Here is an 11,596-nt window from a genome sequence, read left to right as displayed (position 1 = left end):
GAATCCAGCTCCTTGTAACTGACCTTGACTGGGGTAACAGGGGCCTTCTCAGCATCTGTGGACTGTCCGACTTCTTTCCTGTGTGGACACTCGCAGTGCATGGAATCGTTCTCTTATTTGGAATAATTTCTCTGCTTTTCCCTTCTATGCCCAGTTGGACAAAATACTTGCTTGGCTGAACAACTGGCCCATTCTCTCTTGTGATGAGCCCACTGACCATGAGCTTGGATGCCAGGGCACTAACAAACTACTGTATAATCAAGTAGCTTCCTTTCAATTTCTATCTCTGACTCAATGAGTCTAGCCTGTTAAATGATTATTTTTTTTAATTTAAAATATATTTTATTTTGTGCATGTGTGAATGTGTCCTTGGGTTTGTGTGTGCCCTGATACATACGTGGAGGTCAGGGAACAAATTCAGGGGTTGGCTTTCACCATCTACCTTGTTGAGGCCGATCTTTCTTTCTTGTTTCTACTGCACAGTGTATTCCAGGCTAGCTGGCCTTTGGGCTCCAGGCTGACTCCCATCTCTCTATAGGAGCGCTGGGGTTACAGATGCCACCACATGTGGCTTTTTGCATGAGTTTTGGGAACTGAGTTTAGGTCATCGGGTTCGCATGCCAGTCACTTTTATGAGCTGAGCTAGCTCCCTAGCCCCAAAGGTATTATTTTACTGGCACCAGGGACTGATGAATACATACTTTCAAATGTGCAAGGTGCTATAGATAGCTAAGACCCCTCGGCCACCTGCCACAAACTTTGTTTGCACTCTTGTTTCCCCAGAAGGAACCATGGTTAGGAATGGATGGGCAGACAGCCAGGCTGTATTTTATATAAATGAGACAGACAGATGATCGATAGAAGGTAGATAGACAGATTAGATAGATGATAGATAGATAGCTGATAGGTAGGTAGGTAGGTAGGTAGGTAGGTAGGTAGATAGTAGATGTATGTTGAGAAGTGCAGTGACTGGATCATAGCTGGGAACTCTAGAATTACAACAGGCACACTTAAATTGCTTCTCCTGAAGGAACAGGGTTTCTAATTGATCATAGTGTGAACCATGACCTTGTCCTTTTGTTTTGTTGTTTTTGAGGGGAAAGAAAAGGTTTATTTCAGCTTACATTTGTAATCCATCCCTCATGTCATCCACGAGGAAAGTCAGGGAAGAACTCAAAGAAGAATCTGAAGCAGAGGCCGTGGAGAAATGCTGTTTACTGGCTTGCTCCCATGGATGGCTTATCACTTTCTTATTCAAGGTGGTACTACTCACAGCAGGCTGGGCCTTCTCTTGTGAGTCATTAATTAAAATGCCCCACAGACTTGCCTATGGACCAAGGTGATGGAGGCATTCTCCCAATTGAAGTTCCTATTCCCAGACGACCCTGGCTTATGTCAAGTTGACAAAAATCTAACCAGGACAGGTTCTGTGCCTACCGCCATGAATGGACAGAAATGACGTATTGCTGGGCACTGTCAAGATAACTTTAGGTTTATAATCTCCTGCTTTTTATTTTGTTTTTGTTTGCTTCTCTTTACTTCCTCCAAACTCTCCCATATACCCCTCCCCCACTTGCCTTTAAATTCATGGCCTTTTTCATTAACTGTTATTGCATGTATATATGTATATACACTTATATTCCTAAATATAACCTATTCTGTCCATATAGTGTGACTTGTGTGTTTTCAGGGCGAGCGCTCGGCACTGGACAACCAATTGGTGTGCTCTTCCCTGGGGAGGACCACCTCTCCCCCTTCTCTCCTCAGTTGTCTGTAGTTCTTATGTAGGGTTGAGGCCTCGGGGCTTTTCTCCCTCCAGTCTGGCAAGTCCATGGGTGTCATCCTTGTTCAGCTCTTGCTTGGGTGGTCGTGTTGATGAGACATCATCGGTACAGATTCTCATGTTACGAGGAGACACAGTCTCACAATCTCTCTGAGCCTTTGGCTCTTACAATATTTCCACTCTCTTTCCTGAAATGTCCCCTGAGCCTTCGATGTGGGAGTGTTTTGTAGATGTATCCTTTGGAACCGGGCTCCACACCAATGCATTTGATTGGCTGTCATGGTCTCCATCTTTTGCACAAGAAGTTTCCTTCATGAGGGGTGAAGATCACACTTCTCTGTGGGTGAAAGGACACGTGTTTATAGATTGTGGTTAGGATCACGCTGGCTTACTAAGTTAGTGGTTGTGGGTTTTCCTCCAATAACCACTCACTAGCACTGAGTAGTCCGATGGGTTTCCAGTGCCAGGCATGGTTTCCCTCTGGTTGAGTAGGTCTGAAGTCCAAATAGAGAGATGTCAGTTATTGCCAAGTAATACCTGTCACTACTGCACTTTTCGGGTTACCATGCTAGTTACCAATGTGGTTCATAGGGGTCATAGCTGGGTAGGATGGTTGGCCGGCTCCCTCCTTTGGAAGCGTGCACGGTGCCTTCTGTTACCATAAAAGCTAGTCCTCAGGGAGCGGGCATTCAGGCCAGTTCCAGCTCAGGGGGCTCTGGGCCCTGTGTCTGAAGTGCGTGGTGTGTTCAGCCATAGCGATTTACCTTCCATCTTTGGAGGGCAACCAGAGGCAGAAGCAATGGCCTGTGTGACTCGGGAGTCTCTTGGACAGCCCCGACCAACAAGCCTTCTTGTGTCTGATATGGGGGTTTTGTTCCCTGTCCTTGGCTCTTGGAGGGAGCAGTGCCAGCCCAACCTTGTTCTTCAATTTGCATTCCCCCTTCACTAAGGAATTGGGTAATTTTTTTTTTTTTTTTTTTGAGGTAGGCCATACAGCCCAGCCTGCTCTTAAATTTCTGATCGTATTGCCTCAGCCTCCTTAGTACTGGGGTTACCACCACGCCCGGCTGAGACTATAACTGCTCATGTTTATTGTTTACTTACAGGTCCTCTCTGAAAAACAAGCTAGGTACAAGTTTTGACTATTGGGATGCTTAACTCTTACTTTGTCTTTAATTTATAAGCATTCCTTCTATGTTTTAACTACTCTGTTGCTACACAAAATGTATTTTTTTTAGTTTTCCGTATTGCCAGAAGTTTAACATTGACAGTATCTTATGGTAAAGGAGACTTGATTTTTACATCATACTCAACATTTTTTCTTCTATAGTTTTTTGATCTTAGGTTTATAAGCTTTCTCTACCATAAATTGATATAATTTCTATATTTTCTTCTAATTTTATGATTTTTTTTACATTTGTGTTATAAGCTATCTGGTGGGAGAGGGGAAGAGAGGGGAGATAGAGAAAGTGAGCCCTTCTGTCTATCTGTCTGTCTGTCTGACAGACACAAGATGATGACCTCAGGTTCTCTCACATTTCCCAATTCCATTCATTTAATAATCTGCCCTTTGCCTTCTCCCACTTATTTGAAATATTAGCTCTTCTTGCCCCGAAACTCCACGTCTACACACCAAGCTATTTTTCAAAATCTGTCCCTGAGTCAATACCATGCCCTCTTAATTACCTTAGGTTTCTGATACATCCCCTTCTCAGGTGGGAGAAATCTTGCCTGCTCCATCTCCCTTTGGGACAATTATCTTGGTTATTCTTAAACACGTTCTTTGTGAATTTTACAATCAGCTTGTCAGGTGCCAAGGAAAATCATGTTAAGATTTTGGTGGAAATTATTTTAAACTCACCGATTACTTTTGGGAACTTCATGCAGCCGTTGTCAAAGATTTGTAAAAAAAAAAAAAAAAAACGAGAGAAGATCAAACGTGAGTGCAAAGATGTGAAGTATGACGCTGGAGCTGCCTGTGGAAGAGTGCTTTCTGTCCAGAACCAGAACCACGTTTACCCAGAGCCAGTGTTGGAGTTCTCCATGTCAGGACTTTTTGGACGGTTTAATGGTCCATCGTGCCCGGCAGCTGGTGTGGTCTCACAGAAATCTTGCTTCTTTCTGCTTTGTTAGAACAAACTGGTCTCCCACATTAAGTTTTTTTTTTTTCAAAGTAGGAAGGGTTGATTTTAAAACCTTAAAAAGGGGCCCAGCAAGATGGCTCAGCTACCAGGTAAAGGGACTTGGAGCCAGGTCTGGTGGTGTGCGTTCGATCCCTGGAGCCCACGTGGTAGAGGGAAAGAAGCAGCTTCCACCGCTGCCCTCAGATCTCCCCACTGGCCTCTGCGTGTGCATGCCTACCTGCGTACACAATAGGTGAGTGAATGCAATTTTACAACTTCAGATGTGAAAAAGAGGTGGAGGCTGTATATCAGGAAACAGGGGCGGGGGACACCCCATCATTTATGTTTTTGTTGCTGTTGTTGTTTGGGTTTTTCTTTTCCCTTTTTGTAATTGGTTGGCTTTTTAAAATATTTTATGTATGTGTCTTTTTTATTTGGTGTGTTATGTCTGTGTGTGGTTATAGGCACATGTGTATTGGTGCTCATGGAGGCCAGAAGAAGGTGTCAGATGCCTTGGAGCTGGAGTTACAGGTGGTTGTGAGCTGCCTGATGTGGGTGTTGGGGACCAAATTCAGATCCTCTGCAAGAGCAGCAAGCACTTTTGACTGTCGATATCTCTCCAGCCATTCAAAGGATAATTTTTGGATGCCTTTTATGACTAAGACACTAATGTTCATCCATCCACATTCTAAATCTTCTCTAGATTACTTACAATACCCAAGGCAATAAAAGTACTATGCACATTGTTATTAAAGGATACTGTTAAGGAATAATGATCTAAAAATCTGTATGTGGTCAGACACATGCATTTTTTTTTTTTTGTTAACCCAAATATTTTTCATCCAAAATTGGTTACATCTGTGGAAAATGGAACGCACAGAGAAGAGGAGCAGCTGGATATGTTGGGGAGGAGGACCTTGGCGGGATGGAGGTTGGGGGCACTCCTGGACAGCCTCTCTGACTTGACCTGGAGCTTGTCAACAGTGGAGTGCTCCAGACAGAGGACTGAGGGCTATGGCTTGAGGTAGAAAGGATGCGGCCTTGAGGCTCCTAAGGAAGCCAGTGTGCAGACCGTTGCTGGGAGGACATCATCTGACTCATCCCGGGAAGCTAGGCAGGGAGGAGCTGAGGAGAACTAGGTGTTAGAGAAGGCTCTGAAGACACATGTATTTGGGAGCGGTTGTCTTCTAGAATTATCATTTACTATGTTTTAAGAAATATTTTGCTATTCCCCCCTTCTTTTTTTATTTTTTTTATTTTTTTTTTATTTTATTTTATTTTTTTTTCATTTTGTCTTTTTTTTTTTTTTTTTTTTTCAGAGCTGAGGACCGAACCCAGGGCCTTGCGCTTGCTAGGCAAGCGCTCTACCACTGAGCTAAATCCCCAACCCCCCCCCCCTTCTTTTTTTAAATGTCAATCTTTTTCAAGAAAATATTCTCAGACTAGACTACACTGCCTTGCCTTTCTTGAAACAGTCAAAAAACAAAAATGTCAAAACAGCAACAATAAGACAAACAAACAAACAAAAAATCCCAACAGTTCTGACTTCCGTCTAGAAGCATTTTGTGTAGCTGCAATGCTGCTTAGCTGAGAAGGGGAAAAGAGCGTCCAGAAAGGGATCTCTCCCTTCCTCTTTGCTGGGAAATAATAGACTCAGCCTTGAGCTGATGAAAGCAGTCTGCTAAAACTCAGAGGAGCTTTTGCAACCTTGGGGAGGATTTAGCCTCCCCTCAGACCCTGGAGGGAAGCTCTGTGACCCGGGCCTTGACTGTGGAGTGTTCACTCGCTCTAAACCCAGGTCTCCTCCTCAAGCTCTGGACAGCGTCCTTCAGTGTGAATAAATTCCTTACAGATGCAATTTATTCCACTTAGCTTATCAAAAGCCTTGGCCGGGCGCCAGAGCAACTGACAATGAAAATATTCAGCTCCCACAGACGGGATTAGCTGCAATGTTTTGTTGTGGATTAGGAGCTGACTCTGAATCAGGAAGCAAAGCAGAGAGAGAGAGAAACGGTAGAGACACCCAAACAACAGACATTCCATTACCTGTAACTGGGAGGGGCCCTTTGAGAGCCTCAGTGCAAGCCTGGCAAAGTACACAGTGGATTTCACATCTGCAAAAGGCACTGTTAGGTCTGCCAAGTCTGACGGATCAGTCCTTGGGTGGACGGTCAAGCCTCATTTCTCTGATCTGTAGAATGGAAGCCATTGCACCTTCTCATTGGATGGCGAGGATAACCGAGGTCGCCTCTTAGCTTATTGTCTGGGACGGCTCTACTGTAACTGGTTTTGGTTACAGCTCTCGTTGCTGTGACGGAACACCTTCGAGAAGCAACTTAAGGGAGGAAGGCTTTATCTCAGCTCACAGTTCAAGACCACACAGTCCATGGTGGCAGAGAAGTCAGGACAATGTGGGACTGAAACTCCTTGGTGTCTTGGCAGAACATGAGGTAGGGATGAGCTATATATAAATTTCAAGGCCCCCACTCCAGAAACCCACTTCCCCAACAAAACTCTGTCTCCCAAAGTGTCCAAAACCTCCCAAAATACTGCTCCCAGATGGGGACCAAGTATTCAAACACATGAGCCTTCGGGGGACGGTGTATGTTGAAACCATAACAAACTGTTACTCTCGGAGGGAATACCAGCCTACAGAGGACAGACTACCTTGGGGGGATGGTCTATTAAGTATGGAGAATATGGAGAATCCTTGTCCCCGATCTTTGCCAGCCTTGCAGGAGGGCCCACCCTGCACTTCTTCAAGCGTGGGTCTCAGTGCCTCTCCCCGACTCCATCTTACCCAATCTGCACTTTAATATTGTCTTTAAGTATCTATCACTTTTTTGTCCCTGCCTTCTGGTCTTTGGTTTATACCAGAGGCTGGGAAGCTTTCTCTTGAAGCATCTCATGGGGTGTGCTTGTGTGTGTGTGGGGTGGTGGTGGTGGTGGTGGTGGTGGTGGTGGTGGTGGTGGTGGTGGTGGTTGTTTTTCCAGCCATACAGTTTCTGTCACAAGTTACAGCTGTCTTTGGTCTGGAACAGATTGGCTCCAGGAGCTCCCATCCTGGCAACCTCATACCAAACAAGACCAGATATTCAAGCCCCCTTAAAACAAGATGATCTAGTACTTGCATGGAATCTCACTTATGGGACTGTATACTTTAAACCACCTCTAGGTGTAGCTAGAGTTTTCCTGCCTGGCCCACAGTCAGGACAAATCTTTGCCACCCGCCAGTCCCACAGCTGCTCAGACCCAACCAAGTAAACACAGAGACTTATATTGTTTACAAACTGTATGGCCGTGGTAGGCTTCTTGCTAATTGTTCTTATAGCTTAAAGTAATCCATTTCCATAAATCTATACCTTGCCACATGGCTCATGGCTTACCGGCATCTTCACATGCTGCTCGTCATGGTGGCGGCTGGCAGTGACTCCTTCTGCCTTCCTGTTCTTTCTTTTCTCCTCTCTGTTAGTCCCGCCTATACTTCCTGCCTAGCCACCGGCCAATCAGTGTTTTATTTATTGACCAATCAGAGCAATTTGATATACAGACCATCCCACAGCATCTAGGTTAATTTATAATACCAAAGTCATATAGATGCTTTGTAAATGGTTGTTAGACTATATTGTTTAGGGAAAAAAAAAAGTCCATTCGTGCTCAGTACAGATGTAATTTTTCCCCCTAAACGCATTTTGAACTGGGCTTAGATACGTCTGTGAATGCATGTAAATACATAAGGCTGTCAGTCCGTCCTTACCGCTACAGTTCTAGTGAGAGAACAGCTATGGATGATTCACAAAGGAACAAGTCTGGGGCAGGGGTGCCGCTGGACCTGGGGTACCTGTCCGACACAGTTTCCATCAGCAGTGCCCAGAGGGTGAAAATGGGAGGGGTATGGCCATATTCCAACAAAACTTTATTCACAAACCCGGTGGGGACATAATCTCACTCTCCAGATGTAATTAGCTGGCCTCTGATTTGGCCTGTGCTCTCCCTGCTGTTGGGGCTATGGATACTGGGATTCCTTGACTCCTTGCTGGACTCCTTTCCCTTTTCACCTCTGCGCTGCAGCGGGAGCCCACATGAGATAAGTCCCCCACCACTGAGCTGCATCTGCAGCCCTGAATTCTGTCGCTTGTCATTTAAAGTCCTTCAATAGCGTCATCGTCATCTTATTGTTTCACATAGTGACTTCGGACCATCTCGTTAGAAAGCCAGGAGCCGCCTTCTTAAACCAACAGTTCTGGGCTCCTTTTCTGAATCATGAAAACGTCATGACTGCTGGAGTTGTAGGGCAAATGGCTGGGTTCTTCCAACAGCTCCAACAAATGAGGTTTCAATACTCACCCCATCATCGCCCACTGCTCTGATAAGAGAAGAGTGAAGAGCAGAGAAAGGAGGTTTTATCAATGTGCCGTAAGAAGAGGAACCCATAAAGGGGACAGTGACTCCAGATCCATTTTCGGTACACTCATGTGAGCTTCAGCTTTGACTAGAGGAAGAACTGAGGTATGTGGTATGCATAATCGATGCATGGTCAAGATGTGGTCTGGCTGATTATTGGCTGTGTTCCAGTTCTACGAGTGGTTAGAAACGGTGTCATCACTGTCATTGCCTGAGATGACTAATCTGGTTCCATAAGACAATGACTCCTGCTGTAGAGTATGGCCTGCCCATCATGGACAACTGTTCTAAACTTGGGAGTGCAGTGCCCTGTTTACTGTTGCTTGGAATCCAGGGAGACTGCAGGTTCAGAAAATGACTCATCTTTGTGCCTTCAGTCTTGAAGGGGGATGTGTGGTGGTTTGAGAGAAAATGGCCCCCAAAGGGAGTGGCACTATTAGGAGGTGTGGCCTTGTTGGAGTAAGTGTGGTCTTGGAGGAAGTGTGTCACTGTGAAGGTGGGCTTTGAGGGCTCGTATGAGCTCAAGCCATGCCCAGTGAGACAGACCACTTCCTGTTGCTGGCATATCAAGATGTAAAACTCTCAGTTCTTTCTCCAGCATCATGTCTGCCTACATGCTGCCATGTCCTGCCATGATGAGAATGGACTGAACCTCTGAACTGTAAGCCACCCTATTAAATATTTTCCTTTATAACAGTTGCTTTGGTCATGGTGTCTTTTCACAGCATAAAAACACTAAGAGAGGGTGAGATAGATCAGGTAGACAGTCACTCTTTAGTTTCTCAACATACCTCTTCAGACTCAAGCAGGAGTCTCATCCAATGTGAGGAGACACATAGAGTAAAGGCAGAGGAGCCAGGCTCTCATTCTGGTCTTAGCTCAAGGGCCTGAACGAGGAGTCCATCTTTAAATCAACCTCTAAGTGGCTGTCATGGCTTCGTTTGTGGTGGCTATGGGGTTGGATCTTCATGAGCTCTCAGGGAGGTCTAATTCAGTAGTCTTCACCCTGGGGTCCCTAGACCTACCTGTGAGGGTTTCCCACATATTTTAGGGGAGGTTTGCAAGGCAGGAAAGAATAATAGAGTGTGCTGTGTGGGAAGTCTTGTGGGAGCAAGGCCTTACAACTATTTTTGTGATGGTTAAAGCAAGGCCTGAAGGGGCCTGGAGAAGGGGGGTGGGTGCTACAGAGAACCAGCCAGGTCAAGGCGTCTGGGACCAGTGTGACTGGCAGGGGACCGAGTGGCCGGCTGATGTGAGGACGGGAGGGATCTCATCAGCAGGGGTAGGGATGGGGCATAGGGTAGGGGAGTGAGGCCTGAGAGGGAAGGCGAGAGGCAGATGGAGCAGGGCCTCCAGGCCCTTAAAGGACTTCAGCTTTTTCTCAGAGCAAGAGCAGGGTCTTGGCGTGTTTGAGCAGGTTGAACTATGGGAGCTATTCTGGGAATCTAGCCCTGTCTTCCTTCTGGAAAAAGCTTCTTCCCTTTCTTCAAGGATTTTAGTTCTCCTATAAGCTCCCAAAATGCCCAACTTCATCCTATGCACAATTATCCTCAGTACCTATCATGGTCAGGTGTTATAGGAATTCAGTAAATTCTCAGAAGGGTGAGAACATGTCATCTTCCCTGAAGCATGGCTCTGGTTTGAGCTGGTTAGAACTTAGGAAAAATTCAAAGTTGTTGTTGTTGTTTTAAATAAAAACTAGAAAAAAAATTCCTATGAGTAATGATGTATTGTCTTTAGAGAAACCATTTTATTTATTTATTTATTTATTTATTTATTTATTTATTTTTTCTAGACAGGGTTTCTCTGTGTAGCTTTGCGCCTATCCTGGAACTCACTCTGTAGCCCTGGCTGGCCTCGAACTCACAGAGATCCACCTGGCTCTGCCTCCCGAGTGCTGGGATTAAAGGCGTGCACCACCACCGCCCGGCTAAAGAATCCATTATCAAATACCTACTACTCTGGCAGAAAACCAGAAAAACAGCAAGCTGTCCCTTTGCAATGATAAGTAAATCTGAATAAAAGATTCCAAGGCACTGGAAAGCAGAGCCGTGTCTCCTGCTTCAGGTCTTGGGAGGGTTTCGCAGCCCTCTCTCCCCTTATGCTCAGAATGGGGCTGACTTGCACAATGTGGCCACCCTGCCCTGATTGGGACCCCCCAAGGCCTTCCTCTCTTCTCTGCTTCAGTCTCATCCTCCGCCCGCTGCTGACCCTGTCACCTCCCCGACTGCAGGCAAGACTGGAAGTCCGGAAACACTGATGCCTGTGAGAGGCTCTGGACCCCTGTCCCTGTCCCCATGCTTGAGAAGGGCAGAGGGGAGGCCAGTGCCCAGATTCCTTTCAGTAGCTTTATGGAATTCTGCTAACGGGGTGTTGTCAGCTCTAGGCTCTGCTGCTAAAGCGGAGTACCGCAGACTGGGCAATAGAGAAAGTTCATTCAGTTCACGAGTCTGGAGGCTGGGAAGTGTCTCAAGGTGCCCCATCTGGTGAGGGCCTTCCAGCTGTGACATCACATGGAGAGAAAGCCCCCCGAGAGACCGAAGGAGACCCAAGGTGCAGTCTCAAAGCTGCTCTAGAGGATGTTAATCCACTCACAGTGTGGACCCCTCTGGACCTCAATACCTCCCATCAGGCCCCAGCTCCCTCCTCGGCTGCACTGGGCATGAAGCTTCTAACACATTCAAGTCACAGAAGGGATTTAAGAAGACTATCACTGCTTAGCGGAATGGACACGTGCTTTATTAAGTCCCAAGAGTAGCCTCCATATGCTTTCATGGTCTACAGGATGGATCTTTTCTATTTAACCATTTCTTTTCATGAAGCAAAGTCGGGGAGTTATTAAAACTATTTTTAATGGAAATTTAAGCTGGAGAGAAGGGGGAGAGAAACAGTTTCACACACCCAAGTATACGCTTCTTTCCCACTCTTTCTTTCTTTCTTTCTTTCTTTCTTTCTTTCTTTCTTTCTTTCTTTCTTTCTTTCTTTCTTTCTTTCTTTCTTTCTTTCCTCCCTCCCTCCCTCCCTCCCTCCCTCCCTCCCTCCCTTCCTCCCTCCCTCCTCCTTCCTTCCTTCCTTCCCTTCTTTCTTTTCTTTCTTTTTTTAAAGACAGGTTCTCACTGTGCAGACCTGACTGGTTTGAACCCTGCTGTGTAGACCAGGCTGGCCTTGAACTCACAGCGATCTACCAACCTCTGCCTCCCTCATGCACCGCCAGGCCCCGAAGGCTTGGATTTCTCAAGCAAGGCTTACCCAGATGTCTGTCTCTCCAGTCCAGTGGCTGGTCCCT

This window comes from Peromyscus maniculatus, chromosome 2 (genome assembly GCF_049852395.1).
Source record: "Peromyscus maniculatus bairdii isolate BWxNUB_F1_BW_parent chromosome 2, HU_Pman_BW_mat_3.1, whole genome shotgun sequence".
NCBI lineage: Eukaryota > Metazoa > Chordata > Mammalia > Rodentia > Cricetidae > Peromyscus > Peromyscus maniculatus.
This window is presented reverse-complemented; position numbering follows the sequence as displayed.